General features: G+C 37.5%; 1 protein-coding gene across 10 annotated transcripts in view; it reads left to right on the forward strand.

The window, feature by feature from the left end:
- HDGFL1 (HDGF like 1) overlaps positions 1-16,105 on the forward strand; it is a 266,586-nt gene that overhangs the window by 156,019 nt on the left and 94,462 nt on the right. For 8 of the 10 annotated variants that reach the window (XR_001718159.3, XR_001718158.3, XR_001718160.3 and 5 more), the window contains one exon: positions 13,733-13,818. The exons of the other annotated variants lie outside the window; for them this stretch is intronic. The gene's annotated coding sequence lies outside the window, so the exon portion shown is untranslated. The remainder of the gene's footprint in view (positions 1-13,732; positions 13,819-16,105) is intronic. 10 annotated transcript variants of the gene reach the window in all.

The following is a 16,105-nucleotide window of genomic DNA, read 5'->3' on the forward strand; positions in this document are numbered from 1 at the left end:
TTTTATTAAATAGTTGCCTTATTTCTCTATATGACACTGCACTTGAGACTACTATTCCTGCCCTCCTCCTTTCTGCTGCCTGCTGAAGAAACGGGTGTTTCTCTGCCAGAACACCTCCTTTCCTCGGTATGTATCTGTGATTTACTTATGATTTCATGGCCCAGTCGATTTCAGCCTCCTTTTCCAGTGAATGTTCCAAACACAGGAATATCTTCCTTTCTGAACATATACTGTTTTTGTCACTAGAACAAAGCCTAACCCCAAGTACTTGCTCACTAAATATTTGTTGTTGAATGGCTAGCACCTGTTAATGCACTATAGAATGTAATCTAGAAAAATCAAGCCAACCATAGTGTGTCTTTTCATTCATTCAAAACTCATCTATTGAGAAACTATTTTGTGCCAGATATTGTCTTTGCCGCGTGGGTTCTTTTAAAGTAAGGTGTCTTCTGCCTCTTGTTCTTGACAAACATCTCTTTCAAAAGCCAAAATTCATTTTTAGTGAGAAGTAAAATTGACATTATTCCTCCAACTAACATAATTAAGATATGTTTAACATTTGCACAGCAACAGATTTCCATTTGGAAATGGAAATGTCCATTTCTATTATTTTAAAATGTTCTGTATTAGTTACCTATTGCTGCTCTAACACGTTACCACAAACTTAAAACCACACAAATAATAATTTTATAGTTCTGTAGTCCAGAAATCTACAATGGGTCCCTGTGGGCTAAAATCAAGGTGTCAGCAGGCCTTTCTAAAGACCATAAAGAAGAAACCATTTTTGTAATCCTAGCACTTTGGGTGGCCAAGGCGGGCGGATCATGAGGTTAAGAGATTGAGACCATCCTGGCTAACATGGTGAAACCCTATCTCTACTAAAAATACAAAAATTAGCTGGGCATGGTGGTACGCACCTGTAGACCCAGCTACTTGGGAGGCTGAGGCAGGAGAGTCACTTGAACGTGGGAGACGGAGGTTGCAGTGAGCTGAGATTGTGCCACTGCGCTATAGCCTGGAGATAGTGAGACTCCTTCTCAAAAAAAAAAAAAAAAAAAAAAAGAGAGAGAGAGAGAAGAAATCATTTTATTGCCTTTTCCAGCTTCTAGAAATTGCACTTTGCTTGGATTATGGTCCCTTTCCATGTTCTACCTCTCTCTATCATATTTAAGGAGGTTGTGATTATGTTGGCCCCACCAGGATAATCCAGAATGATTTCCCCATCTTAAGATCAGAGAATTAGCAATCTTAATTTCATTGCAGCCTTAACTCCACTTTGCCATATAACCTAAAACTTTCACAAGTTTCAGGCATAAGAAAATGGGCTAACACGGTGAAACCCCGTCTCTACTAAAAATACAAAAAATTAGCCGGGCGTGGTAGCGGGCGCCTGTAGTCCCAGCTACTCGGGAGGCTGAGGCAGGAGAATGGCGTGAACCCGGGAGGCGGAGCTTGCAGTGAGCCGAGATCGCGCCACTGCACTCCAGCCTGGGCGACAGAGCGAGACTCCGTCTCAAAAAAAAAAAAAAAAAAAAAAAGAAAATGGGCATCTTTGACAGCCATTATTCTTCCTGTGGCATGCCCTTAAGAAAGTGATGCATCAGATGTTATCACCACAGAAGTGTCCAGGCTTCTAAAGGTTTGACACTATGCTGCTCATCCATCAACCTTGATGCCTCTGCATTCAGAGGTAGAGGTGCAGGTTAAAAGATCCCAACAGCCACCTTTCACTCAGAATCATCGTGGACTGAGAGTAATTTAGACATCTGCAAGCCTTGTACAGAGACATCTACAGCACTATCATAAATATGATATTTTGTCTAGATGGAAGAACTTAATAGAATTAAGCAGAAGGAATGGTTGAGGGAATTATTCTTAAGGAAGAAAGTGATGAACTTGGCAGCAAGACAGGTTGTGTTTTGGTTTGCTTACTGGGAATAATTTATGCCCTCTTAATAAAAAAAAATGGTGATTATATTCAGATGAGTGGAATTGGTGTTTATTTGAAATTAAGCATGCTACCATGTTACTATAGATGACATCACACATGATTGTAACTTGCCTCATCTGCCCAAACTGTAATGGATACTGTGCAGGTTTCAGAAGAGGGTTTGTGTTGGCTGGCTTCCGCAGGCCTTCGGCCATATGTCCCCGAGGAGAAAAGGTTTAAACAAAAGGAAAAGAAAATGCATTAGAAGACTGAGATGAAGGGAGTACGTGGGTCAGGAACACTAACTTCATGTAAGCAATATTACAAGGCAGACAATTGTTGGTACTTTTTTAATTAAATGAAATTGATCTCCAGAGACAAGGATAGTTGGAGAGTTCTAATAAAACAGAAATTGGATGTCTAATATGCACATCAAGATGAAAATCTACTAAGTGTACTCGATATAGAATTGGCTAGAATTTGCTCAAAAATTAATTCCATGTTAATTATTAAAATTAAAAACCATGTGTAAAGTCATTTGGAAGTTCTGTGGCCAGCTTATCTAGCGATGATCGAACCTATTCCGTTCTTTCCTAATAGAGGTACATGTTAAGAATGGGGAAGCTTTTCTCCTATCAGTATTTTTATCATGCCAGAAAATATAAAGTTATACACACACATAAAATTTTCACTGCAACTTTATTTCCTTTGGCTTTTTTCCTTGCAGACGTTTCCCTCCACGTTTCTTTCCAAAATCCCATTTACAGGATCATTTTTCCAATCCACACGAAAAGCTTAACTGTACAGAATGTCTTACTTTTTTTCTTGCTTAAGACTTTATGCATTAGGTGTTCATCGAATGTTGAGAAAATAGGTGTTGTTTAATTATATAATTCTCTTTCACACTTGTGGCTGCACTTAGTGCTTATATTGAAAGTATGCTCTTGGAAAATATATTTTAGCATTTCCAAGATTATTGACTTTTATTTCATTTTGGAAAACATAGGTTAATTTTTTAAAAAGTGGTCTTATGAAATTGAAATACAGATTTAAATTTTGTAAGGAAACCCTCTGTAACTCAGTTTGGTGAGTTGATATATTCATTTTTACCAGCTTGGACACAGTTTGACCCATTCTCCTTGCCCCCGGCAGCAGTTCCAGGTTTCATGAAGCCGATTGTGATCTTAACACGTTGTTCTTATTTCTGACAGCATTTTTACTTTTAACATTTTCAAGAGCACATTCTTTTCCCTGTGCTATTGAATCTAGTCCTGTGAGGAATGGAGATACTTGCTTACCACCTGGAATTTGTTCCTTAATGACAGGCCCATAAAAATGTAGAACTGGAGGAAAATCATTGAGTCTGCAGAATTCTGGAAGATCACTGAGACTTACCATCAGTCCTTACCTTACCTCCCTCTGGGATGAGAAAGGGCTGTTGTAGACATGTGTTCCAGCATAACGTTGCCCAGCTATGGGGGAAGAAAGGAGTTTTCTCTCTTGGAAGCCACATAGAGGTGCATGGGGGAAAGCCACCTGGATTTTTGCTGGTTACATTTCTATCCTAAGCTTCAAGGTGCATATCTTTTTCCTTCCATAGGAATGCAGCCTCCTCTTCCTTTTTATTTTATTTGACTAAAAATTGAACACAGCTATGTTTTCTATGTAGTGCCAAACATCTTGGTGTTTATAAGTGTCTAGATAATTGATTTTTAGCGTGTATTCATACATTTTGAGTTATGCCAATGGTCCACTGCCTCCTTTCAGGAGGAAAGGAGGCCACTTTACTGACATGCTCATGCAGAAACATTACAATACATACTGGAGTTAGTCTATATTGCAAATAGCATAATATTATAAATATAATATTCCAACTTTTGGTCAAGGTGGTATGAATTTTCACACAGCCTTTTTGTGCCAAACTGTTATCAAAAGGAGATACAATACGAAATGAGAAAATTAGATAAATATAGTCAGGCTTTAAAAACAATAGTATCTTCACAGACTTCACAGTGAAATGGAAATGCAACCCTATGAGGATTTGAAGGGAGGGGCCTGCTGGAGTCTGGGTCCACAGGTAGGCAATGGCCCTGGAGTGTTCAGCTCCTATGGAGGCTGAAAGTGCTCAAAGACAAGGGACCATCCCACATCTGGAAGCCAGGTCTGAATAAGGGCTCTGGATCCCAAAGGGCACCGTATCGACCACCCCACATTGATATAAAAGGCTGGAATAAAGTGCTGCCAAGCTGCGGGTCTGTGGCTGTAGATAATATAGCTGGCCTAGATGACCCAGAACTAAGAGAGGTCAACAGCTGATTTGGTAATCTGTCCTGTAATAGCCTCAGTCTCACTGCAAGGCAGGGGCCTTAACCTGCCATTATAAAACCTACGTTTGGAATGGAGTCAAAAGGTGAGGATGGGCAGAAATGATTAAAAAGAACAACAGCAGCAACAACAACAAAACATCAAGAATTCAGCAAGAAGAGAAAATAAACCAGAGGAAGGACATAGAAGACTGGGAAAACTGAAATAGAAGGTTTAATCTTACAAGCTTGACCCATTAGGTAAGTGGAACTCACAAGTCTCAATCAAATTGTGTGTGTGTGTGTGTGTGTGTGTGTAGTGTATATATACACACTATATATATACACACACACAATTATATATATATAATATATATATAATTTTAAAGTCTGCATGGAATATTTGCAAATATTTGCCACATACTAAATTACAAAGAATGTCTCTACAAATTGCAGTAGGTTTCATGCAGTGTAATTCTGTAAATTTCACAATAAAGATTTTTTCATCCTTCTGCTTTACTGAATAAGTTGTCTTGTGAGGCTCTTGTTTCTTGTGCCTAAGGGATCACTGAAAGCTGTTATAAAGGATATATCCAATTATTAAAAGTATTAGAGAGGGTTGACCGGTGGTGAGACCTGAGGCAGGGAGATCCACTTAGGAAGCTGTTGAATTAATGCAATTCCAGTCAAAGAGGGTTTATCACAGGTACGATGGGAGAAAGGTAGCTTTGTGTAGCAGCTGAAAGGCAGTAGGCATTGAACCACACAAACCTGTGTTTTCTTGGAATTTCATCAACCTTTTACTAAGCCTTTCTGAGCCTCATTTGTCTAATGTGTAGAATGAGGATAACTGATCCTGCTTTGCCGGCTGGTTATGAGGACCAGAGATAATCTGTGTAAGCATCTTTGCAGTTTCTGGCACAAAATTACTCCACAGCAAATGTTAGAGTAGTAGGTCGTAGGGAGTTAAAGTTAGGAGGCATATGTACGATGCTTCTGTGTGAAAAATAGAATAAAAATTGTTTGGTAATTGACTCTGTTTTTGAGTCACAAACGATTAAAAGACAGTCCCAAGAGGTTCAGGAAGCCAATATTTGAATAAAATATTTGAATCAAAATTGAACACCAATATGTTTTCTACGTAGTGTCAAACATCTAGGTGTTTATAAATGTCTAGATAATTAACTGATTTTTTTCAGATTTGATTCACACATTTGGAGTCATGTCAACACAACCTATGAATCAACCCAGCAGTTGTATGAGTCCTATTTTGACCACAATAATGATTTTTTTTACAAGATATAAAAATAAATACAATACATTGAAAATTTAAAATCTAAGTATTTATTTAAGGTTTCACCATTTTCAAATTGTACTCAGTGCACAAATTCAGCCTCAGGTCCTTTTATAATTGGCACATGCACTTTTCCCTGAATCCAATGTAAATTTAGCTAAAATGTAACTCATTTCACTATTAATAAAATAGGGCTTTGTCTGAAGTCCAATCTCTATGTTATTTTCTATGTTTTAAGTACATCACAAAATAAAAGTATGAATACCTTTAAACACTAGTCACTTTTTAAATCAAAAATAAAAGAATGAAAGATCTTGATATTTCACATCCTTTTCTTATTGAAATAACTTTATGACTTATCTGACTTGTGCCTGGGCCAGAACAGGGATCATAAAAATCATTGTTAATTGGAAACCATGAGAGGAAAAAATATATAAAATATAAACCATGAACAGATAGCACAAAATGTATAAGATATGGAACAAATAAAAATATATCCATTTTAAAAATTATGCATTGCTATTTAAGCAGGAACACCAAAAGAAAGTGGAAAACAAATCAACAAATGAAATAAGAAAGTAAACAAAATCGATGGGAAGAAAGGTTTGGAAGAAAGTTGTAAAGAAACACAATGTGAAATAACAGAAATTTGTAACCCTTATAAAGAGACATGCAGAGATACAATTAGGCATACTCTTCTTGGGAGGTAATGTGATAAGTCCCATATATACTTCCTTCCTCACTTAAATATTGCCTTATCTGTACGTATCAATCACCATGCTTTCTAGATACAGAGGGGATGATGTCTTTTTTCCATTTTGGGAAATTCCAGTTGACTTCTTGTTTCAATCATGTCACCTTCCTTCTGTTTATGAATGACTCCAAAAACATTTATTCTCACATCTCCAGTGTATCTCCCAGAAATCGAACTTATGATATACATTTGTGCCCTGGAAGCTGTCATCTATACTGTTTTGCTTTTTTTGTACTACAAAATGTCTTCAATGAGCCTAATCCATCGGCTGCTTCAATTTCCTTGACATCTGGTCACTTTAAAATTCTGCCACTCTCATGAAACTTAATTCTTGCTCAAAGATAAGAATCCAAACAACCAATGCAGTGGCCTTTTAAAAGTCTTCCCTTTGTCTTTGCTCTTTAAATAATATAAATATCTCTCTTCTTGTTTAAGATCTCACCTAGGTTTTACAAAACCACACAATCCTAGTTCTCTACCTAACCACTCAGACCATTCTTTCTTTGCCTCCTTCAAAGATTTATTTCCTCATTCCACCCTGCCTTCCCATCTATATACAGTGAAATCAGTGGTGTCACCCTGCCTTCCCATCTATATACAGTGATATAGATGAACTCTCTATAGTTAAGTGGATATTAAGAAAGAAAAGTCATATTTCTCAAAAAGTTTTTTTTTTTTTTTTTTTTTGAGACAAACTCTCGCTCTGTCTCCCAGGTTGGAGTGGAATGGCATGATCTCGGCTCACTGCAGCCTCCGCCTCCTGGGTTCAAGTGATTCTCCTGCCTCAGCCTCCCGAGTAGCTAGGATTACAAGCACCCACCACCATGCCTGGCTAATTTTTGTATTTTAGTAGAGACAGGGTTTCACCATGTTGGCCAGGCCGGTCTCGAACTCCTGACCTCAGGTGATCCACCCGCCTCGGCCTCCCAAAGTGCTGGGATTACAGGTGTGAGCTACCATGCCCGGCCTTTCAAATTTTTATAATCAACTTCAAGGTAATGACTTGCAAGGACACAAATTAACTCTAACTTTAATCTACCTGCAGAACACCTATCTACTCTGTACTTCCTCACCTGGATGTTTCCTGCCACTTAAAAGTAAACATGTCTGGAAACAAACGCCTCACCTTCCTCTCTAAGCATGATGGCATTTTTAACTTCAAGAGATTTAGAAGCTGTGCTTCAGTCTGAATCTGCCACTCTGGATCAATTGATTTAATCAGTTACCGAGAATAAACTGGATTTTTCTCTTCTATATCATTAAAAAATATTGACTCCATTTTTTAAATTATCATCATTTAATTCAGGTCTTTCTCTCCTCATATATGGAGTACTGAAATAACCATGTAACTGGGTGTCCCTGACTTCATTTTTTTCCCTCCAGGCAGTAATTCAACAGGAATCTTCATGTCAAACTGGTTTCCTAACATATATCACATCATTTGCAATAGCATTTCAAAGTGTCACGCACCTCTCCTTATCCTGACATTTAATCCCATCTACTGATCACTGTTGTTTTATCTTCTCCAGTTCATAGTATACCTTTGCCGTGGCTTGGGTGTTCCACTGACTGTGAACTGGACATGACTGATATCTCACTGCCCAATCCTTTGTTCCTGCTGTTTTCTTTCCCTGGAGTCCCTCCCACATCCTCTCTGCCTATCTAAATACTTCAATTCAGGACCAGCATAATCAATTTTACCCTTCCTTCCTAAAATCTTTTCTGATCTTCTCAGCCCAAATAATTCTCTTCCTTTGCAGAGCTGCTCTAGTGCATACTGTTGTGTATTGTCTCTCTGTCTGCGTACTGTCATGCCACAAGTAATACCTGGTATTTCGAATACCCTTCAATACCTGAAGGAGTGTTTTATCCCATAGTAGGGGCTTAATCAGAATATATGAACTGATTTTGCTGACCAGAAATTACTCATACAATTATATCTCCTCCTCTGTATATTTTCTCTTTTAAGACTTAATTTTTCATTCTCATCTGTTCTGCATTTTCCCAAAGTGTCATGTTCAGTTCTTGGCTATTGGAAAGCAAATACCATTTTTCTTACATTTTTAAGTCAAAAGGGGCAAATTACTACCATTGAAGTCAGCTGACTGATTTTTCCAACAGCCAGATACCTGATATTTTTTTACTGACAAGAGCCATTTTGTGGCCCAACTGACCTAGCTTTAGATGACATACATCCTGGGTAGTTCAGGAAGTCTCAATATATGCCTGCCATTTTGGAGTAATTACAAATAGTATTTCCTTTCACTCTCAGAGCTGTCCTGGTTTTGACGATAAAGTATATGGTTACCTGATCTATACTACCTCTCATAAAAATGCATTTTTTCTAACACAAATTAAAAAGAAACACTGTTATATTTTAATCATATGTCATGTAATAATCCCCCACTATAAAAGCCCAGGAGCATTTTTATTAATGAGCTGAATTTTGTGATTTGGATGGGAAATGTGTTTGCCCCGAGATGGCGTCACAAGGTTTGCATGTACCATCTTAGATGATGTGCAATGAAGTGTGAGGACGGGCTGAAGTTTATGAATTTATAATAGGTGCCATGCTGGGAAGGGCTGAAGGCAGAGAGTTGTATCTGACTAAAAAAACCCTACAGAAACAGCTTTCAAAAAAGAAGGTACCAACTGACCTGCGCTTGACCTGATCCACTGCTAACGGAGAAAAAGCAGCAACTTCTAGATTCCACTGAGTTCAAACCAGAGTGGAGAGACTACAAATCAGTGAGCCAAGAGAGAAGATGGATGTAGTCAGGAACTTGTAGGAAGAAGGAAAGAACCATAGCTAGTGTGCTGGCCCTAACCTCAGGGAAAGGGTTTGGCTGCACTGGTTAAAAGAATCAAGAAACTCTTTATATATTTCCTCTGAGATATCATGGCTCTTAAAAAAAAATTCTTGGCAGCGTTCCACTTATACTACAGAAATCTGTTCAATGTGGACTCTCGGATTTCAGCGGGGGATTTGCCGGCAAATGTTTCGGTTCTGATTCATGGCAAATTTTCACATCATTTGTAGGAAACTTTCAGATTAACTCAGAGAACATACATATACAGGCAGCTGAAAAGGCATGTTTCCAAATTTTAAAAGGAAAAGGAATCATTTTTAAATGCCTTCTATTAATTATATCTATATCTACAGAAATAGCCCAAGTACTATTGCATTCTTGAAGAGTCTTCAGTCCCTTTTATTTGGAATACAATTTATATGTAATGGTTTATTTCATTTGTGAAAAAATATGCAGCTCCACTTTATAAAATCCAGTAGATACTTTATGATGATTTTCAGAAATTGACCTCCTTAGTACTGTATTTGCTTTATCTAAAAGCATGCTCCAAATGAACCGTTGCTCCATTTCAACCTTCATTTAGTATTCCTCTTGGCGTGTTCTGACAGACAAGCTGCTCTTGCAACCCAACTTCTGCCTTTGAAAGTTGTCAGTTCTGGTCTGGAATATCATGACTGAAGGTTCATTTGTCTTGTCAGAGTTCAAAAGGGCACCTGAGTTTTATCCCCTACCCGCCCTCCCTTCTTTCCCTGCCTTTCAAAACAATTCTGCAGCGCCACTTGGATTTCGGCCTCGACTCCTGGACGTGCACATGCTGGCGGAGCGAGGCTCCTTCTGCTCACCTTCCCAGTGGAAGGAGCCAGGCTAGAAGGAACGGGAAAATGAAACTTGATGGTATTAATTTTTAAACTCCCAAACCAGTTGCTGTACCTGTCACTTTAGGCTTCTGAATTTCATTAGTGTTGACAGAGATGAACAGCACGTTCTAATTGAGGGCTTGCACCTGCAGCTTGGCAGCAGTGGCTTCTTTATTGGCACTGGGATAAGGCCCCATTCCCCAGGTCTGGTGTTCTGAGAGGTAGCAATCATTTTCTCAGAATGTGCAGTTGGAAGAAGGCAATTGAACTGCAAGCTAGTAGCCAAAGAGAAAAATCTCTCCTTCTTTCTCTATCCTCATCTTCCTTAGTCACTCTTCTGCAAACCCTTACCCCTAGTGCTTTGAAATAGTCCCCTCCTTGTAAGCTCCATGTGCTATAAACAGAAGAGAAGAGAGTGGATAAGAATGGAGAAAGAAAAATAAAGAGAGAAAAGAAAAAATTATAATAGGAGAGAAAGACTAAGAGCACAAATATTTGAGCTCATTTAAATAAAATCTCACAATTTTTAAATTATGGCTCCAGATCATTTGTCTGCTCACATATTACTGCCTTTCAGTTCACCCAGTTGTTAAAAAGCAATAGCTTTTTGTCAACAACATGTTCATACGTATAGTTGTATAAATACAAAATTCACTCATACCGATGAATCTGCCTGAGTTATCTCTTATGATTTTGTTTAATTAAAACTATTCTCCAGTGAGTTCAAGACTATTCACGTGATTATATCTCTTTATAAGTATAAACCCATATACTTATATATGGGTTTATAAAGAATATAAAGATTATATTCTTTATAAGTATAAACCCATACATACTTAGCACTGTCGTATGAAATACACACATATGCAAATAGCACACTTGGTATATAATGGGCATTCAATACCACCCACTTACTCTCTATAATAAGTGGAATTGTCTTTACAATACATGAGTGAAAATAAAAGTTAGTTTCATATATACATATGAAACTGTATATATATATAAAATATCCTGATATGTTTTACTTGAAAACCTACAACATTTTAAAACACATAATTATTTAGTATCTGCATTAATAAATGAAATTATTTGGCTTCTTAAAATAAGCTATTCTGTAGCCATTTGGGGAGGCAATAGCAATTAAGAATGTTTGAATCAAACAGATCAGGCTTTCAGATTTCTGCAACTTATTATATATGTGATCTTGGTCAAGTAATTTAACCTTCAAGTCAATTAAAAAATAAGGATAATTCTGTAGAAAAATGGGCAGATGTTTTGAATAGGCACATCACAAACAGAGCTATACAAATGGCCTATAACCATCAGGAAAATACAAAGCATTTTGGAGAGCATTTTTCTAATATCTAATGAAGTTAGGCATATTTACATATTCCGACAATTCTAATTCTAAGTGTATGTCCTAGAAAAATGCAGGCATATTTACACCAGATGATAGGAATGACAAAGTTTGTAGGAGCAATTTTCAAAACACTTATTAAGTGGAAACAATTATAATATCATCAGTAGGAAAATGAATAAGTAATTAATTAATGAAAATGACTGAACTGCAATTATAAACAACAGCACAATGGATTTTTATCAATGTAAGGTTTAGCCAAAAAAGCAAGACATAAAGAAAAAAAAACTGTACGATTACAAAAAGCCCTTATCTGCATTGGATAAGTAGGAATATTTAAGTTGTAAAGCCATAAAATAATTCGTTAAAAAAAGTCAAGATAATGGGTATCTTGTGTGTTTTTTTGTTTTTGTTTTTTTTGATAGATAGTCTCACTCTGTCACTCAGGCTGGAGTGCAGTGGTGTGATCTTGACTCACTGCAACCTCCACCTCCCGGGTTCAAGTGATTCTCCTGCCACAGCCTCCTGAGTAACTGGGATTACAGGTGCATACCACCAGACCCTGCTGATAATGGTTATCTTTAAAGAGGAAGTTAGGGATTGGATTCAGAAGGAAGGAGCTTCTGGGTAATAGTCTGTTTCTTGACCTAGATGGTGGTTGCCTTTACATTTATATCTTAAACACTTTTTCTTACATGTATTGTATTTTTATTGTAATAAAAATGACTCTTTAAAAAGCAATACTTTTAGCTTTCTGTAGCTACTTCTACTAAATCTCCCAAGAAATAAATTCACAGGATCATAAGCAAAACTATTTGGATTTCTGGAATCTAATCTGAGACATTTCCCATTTTTAACCCCATTTTCTGAGTTACATTTATATCCCATGTCTTTCTGTCAGTGTTCTTAATTTAAAATCTGGGGTCTTGAGTCAGAATTCAGAAATGATTATTTTAGTCTATTGTGTTTGCAAAAGAAACATCCTTTAAGAAAAAAAGTCCCTTTTTTGGTAGTGTGAGCTTCTGTAAGATTTAAGTACATGATTCCTGTCCTTGGTTGGGTTGCTCACATTCTTTGTCATGTCTCCTGGGTGGTATTTTCCACATTTGTTCTACGTCCCTGGGTGAAAGTCAGCCATCTTCCATGGACATTGTACAGAATTTCCAAGGATACACCATCAGTTTTACCATTTGTCCCATACCCCACCTTGTGCACCCTGAAGGATGAAGCACTGGGCTACTGTAGAATAATTTTCTGGACGCTAGACCAATTTGTAGTATATATGTAGGAAGCCTTAAGAAAGTATTGTATTCCCTGAATGCTAGGGGCTTGGGAGGAAGGGACAGAGTAGTGGGTGTCAGGTCAATCTCTACCTGCTTTTTTTTTTTTTTGGACGAAGTCTCACTCTTGTCCCCCAGGCTGGAGTGCAATGGCGCGATCTCAGCTCACTGCATCCTCTGCCTCCTGGGTTCAAGTAATTTTCCTGCCTCAGCCTCCGAGTAGCTGGGATTACAGGTGCCTGCCACCACACCCGGCTAATTTTTGTATTTTTAGTAGAGATGGGGTTTCACCATATTGGCCAGGCTGGTCTTGAACTCCCGCCTCGGCCTCCTGCAGTGCTGGGATTACAGACATGAGCCACCGCGCCTGGCCCCTCCTGCTATTTTATAGCTCCTTACCCTAGTAGCATCCTGCACTATATGTTATCATTCTTCAGGATACCTTGATGTGGGCTTTCAATGAAGTCCTAAGTGAAGTCCTAAGGCAATCGTGTAAGGAAAGGGAAGAGCAAAATTTAAGCCATCTTTTAAAAATTTATCTTCTTGAGTAGCCACCAACTACCTTCTCTCCTTGGCTGCAACAGCAGAATAGCCTTCAGTTTTCCCAAGGTTTTCTTTCTTGGTATGTTTCCATTCTTGTTATTTCTTGTACTACATGTTTCGTCTGTATTTTTTCAAGGACTTTTTGTTGTTGTTGTTGAGATACCCAGTGTAGTGAGACGGAGACTCTGAATCAATGCCTGCTTGGGTGTTTATGAGCTTGACAAGTAGATGCTAAAATATACCCATATCCTGGAAACTGATAGAATTTATCACATGACAAGTCTATAGTAGAAAATAAATGTAAATCTAGCCTGGATCTGAAGATAAGACAACCAGGGAGAACCAAAGCTAAGATAATCAGGTCCCCCAGACCCCCAAAATACAAAAAGTAGAAAGGGCAAATTTGTGTGGATGAAATAATTCATACAAGTTGAGGCTGTATATTATTAGCACTTCATCCAAGTTTAAAGATACTTAGAATATCTGTTGATTATTAGCACAGCGTAGCTACTCATTGAATTCAGTTACACAACCTTGATGAATAGTTATGGAGTACTTCCCATCCTTAATATTATTAAGCACCTATTATTGCTTACTCTTTTAGGCTAATGGAAGCACGATAGTGAGCAAGGCAGACAAGGTCACTGCCCACAAGGAGCTGCTGATGGAGAATAACATGCAAAGAAGAAGGTAGGATGCAGACTTATGTGCTCCCATTTCAAGTTGATTGGACCCAGAGCATAGGTGAAGGATTTGATCTTGTACGGGGACAGGAAATCTTTTTCCACTGTGGAATATAACAAAGAATAACGGATTAGTGGTGGAAAGCAAGGGAAATTATCACCTGATTTTTTTCTAGGTAAGAAACTGACCAGATTGCTTACTGTGAGTGGGAAGGTGGTGAAATAGTTACAGGTGGAGAGTGCTGAAAACAGCAAAGAACACAGTAAGAGACGTGAGTATGGAAACATGGAGGTAGTAACAGACACCATTAGGAGAACAGCAGGGGTTGAACATCATGAATTTACAGTAAATCAATATGAATAATTTTGTGATATTTTTAGCCACTTGCAACCACTCAGAGTAGATTTATTCAGTATTGAGGTTGCTGAGTGGGTCTGAATGAAAGACTATTAAGGAAAAGGAAATACTGGGAAGATGGTTCATTGGATTGTTGAAAAATTGTGTTGACTTCATATTGAAACCTCTTGTTAAATACATCTAAATCTCCAATCTGATATCCTCAAGATTAAAGAACAACTCTGTCCAACAGTTGCTGGAGCAACTATCCACTAGTTGAATGATATTAATTTTGCTGTGTAAAAATAGCTTCAGTTTAAACATTTTAAGAAAGTCATGGGCAAAATAAATGCCTCAGAGGATTTGTGATGGTATAGTTTTTGGTTTCGTGGTCTACAGAAATATTTAAAAGAGCTACAAAATTAGGTAATTTAAGAAGCAGTTACTACACAAAATTTGGTATTTTTAGTGGTGACCTTCTTGAAAATTTGTAAAAGTTTAGGTTGAATGATGACTTAAGCATCACTTCATGAACTCATAATGAAATACTTACCTAAATGCTTAAAGAGCCAGAAAAAAAGGTTCACATAATCTGTGGCTAAAAATGTTTAGCCAATCATCTCACCTCAGTAATCATATTTTATGATCAAAGCAAAGACAAAAAGTAAAAATAGTGTCTGGTTTCTAGGTTCTTAGCTTTTGCTTTTTCCTAGTAAGGAGAAAACATGCTACAGTTGATGTCCCTTCAAATTAAAATTAATCACATGAGAACTAAACAGCTACTTCAGATGATTACAGACTGAATCTAGCAAAACAATATCAGCCTTGGTGACAATGAAGAGTAAAGGTGTTTTATTGTTCACTGATGTCAGGAAAAAACTTCTCAAGTTGAGAGGGCACACCTTGAGAACACTAGTACAGAAATATCACTTGGTGTTTTGAGGTCTCAGAGAAATGGTCACTCTGATTCTGAATTTCTAAGCATGGGTATCAGCAGATTTATTTTATTTTATTTTTTAGCATGGCAGCTTTCAGAAAGGAGAGTTGCAAGCTGATCAAAGCCAAAACATGTGCTTTAAAATTGATACTGTGCAATCACCAACTAGCTAGGCAATCTCAAAAATGGCTTCACTTTTCTTAGCGTCAGTTTCTTCAACTGTAAATCAAAGAAGTGCTACTCAATAATTTCTAAAAGTCCTTTCAGTTCAAATAGCATGTGCCTTTTAAAGATAGTGTTTTGTGGATTGTACATATTATCTCTCAATAGTGACTAGTCCAGCTTTTCAATGAAAGGAAAGTGAATTATTCTGATAGTATCTTAAGGGGGCGATCTAACAGGTTGGTGGAATGGGAAAAATACATGCCTACAAAGCACAAAACTTAGGTTCGGGTCTGGTAATTCCATCAAATGTTGTTGACAGCAATTTCCACATTGGTAACATGGGAATTGTCATATACCCTTCCTCTTGGAGGATCAAGATGCAGCAATATATATGAAAGAACTTTAATAAAATAACACAATACAACCAGGAAAGACTATCAAAATATGAATGATTTGTTCTCTGTGCAAGTTTAAGCACATGTCATCATTAAGCTCTAGAAGGCTAGGGACTGTGTATTAGCACTGGGGTTTGGAGTACAGGATTTATATGTCCACCAGAAAAACTGGATTATGTGTAGTAGAACTGTTAGGTTAATTCTTCTCAAATTAATCTTTTAGTAAAAGTAATCCTAGCTAATATCCCTGAAAGTTTATTTGGGTTATCTTATAGGTTGAGACTAAAATTTATTGGGATAAGAAAACAGGCAAGAACAACCAAGTTGATTTTGAAAAATAGCAAGTGATAAAGGCAATGGAAGTGGTGGGGGTTGGGAGAGGTTTGACCTATGTAATAACAAAACAAAATGGACATTAGAACTCTGTCACTTGGCGTAAAGATCATTTGGCAAAAAGATG

This window comes from Pan troglodytes, chromosome 5, assembly GCF_028858775.2.
Source record: "Pan troglodytes isolate AG18354 chromosome 5, NHGRI_mPanTro3-v2.0_pri, whole genome shotgun sequence".
NCBI lineage: Eukaryota > Metazoa > Chordata > Mammalia > Primates > Hominidae > Pan > Pan troglodytes.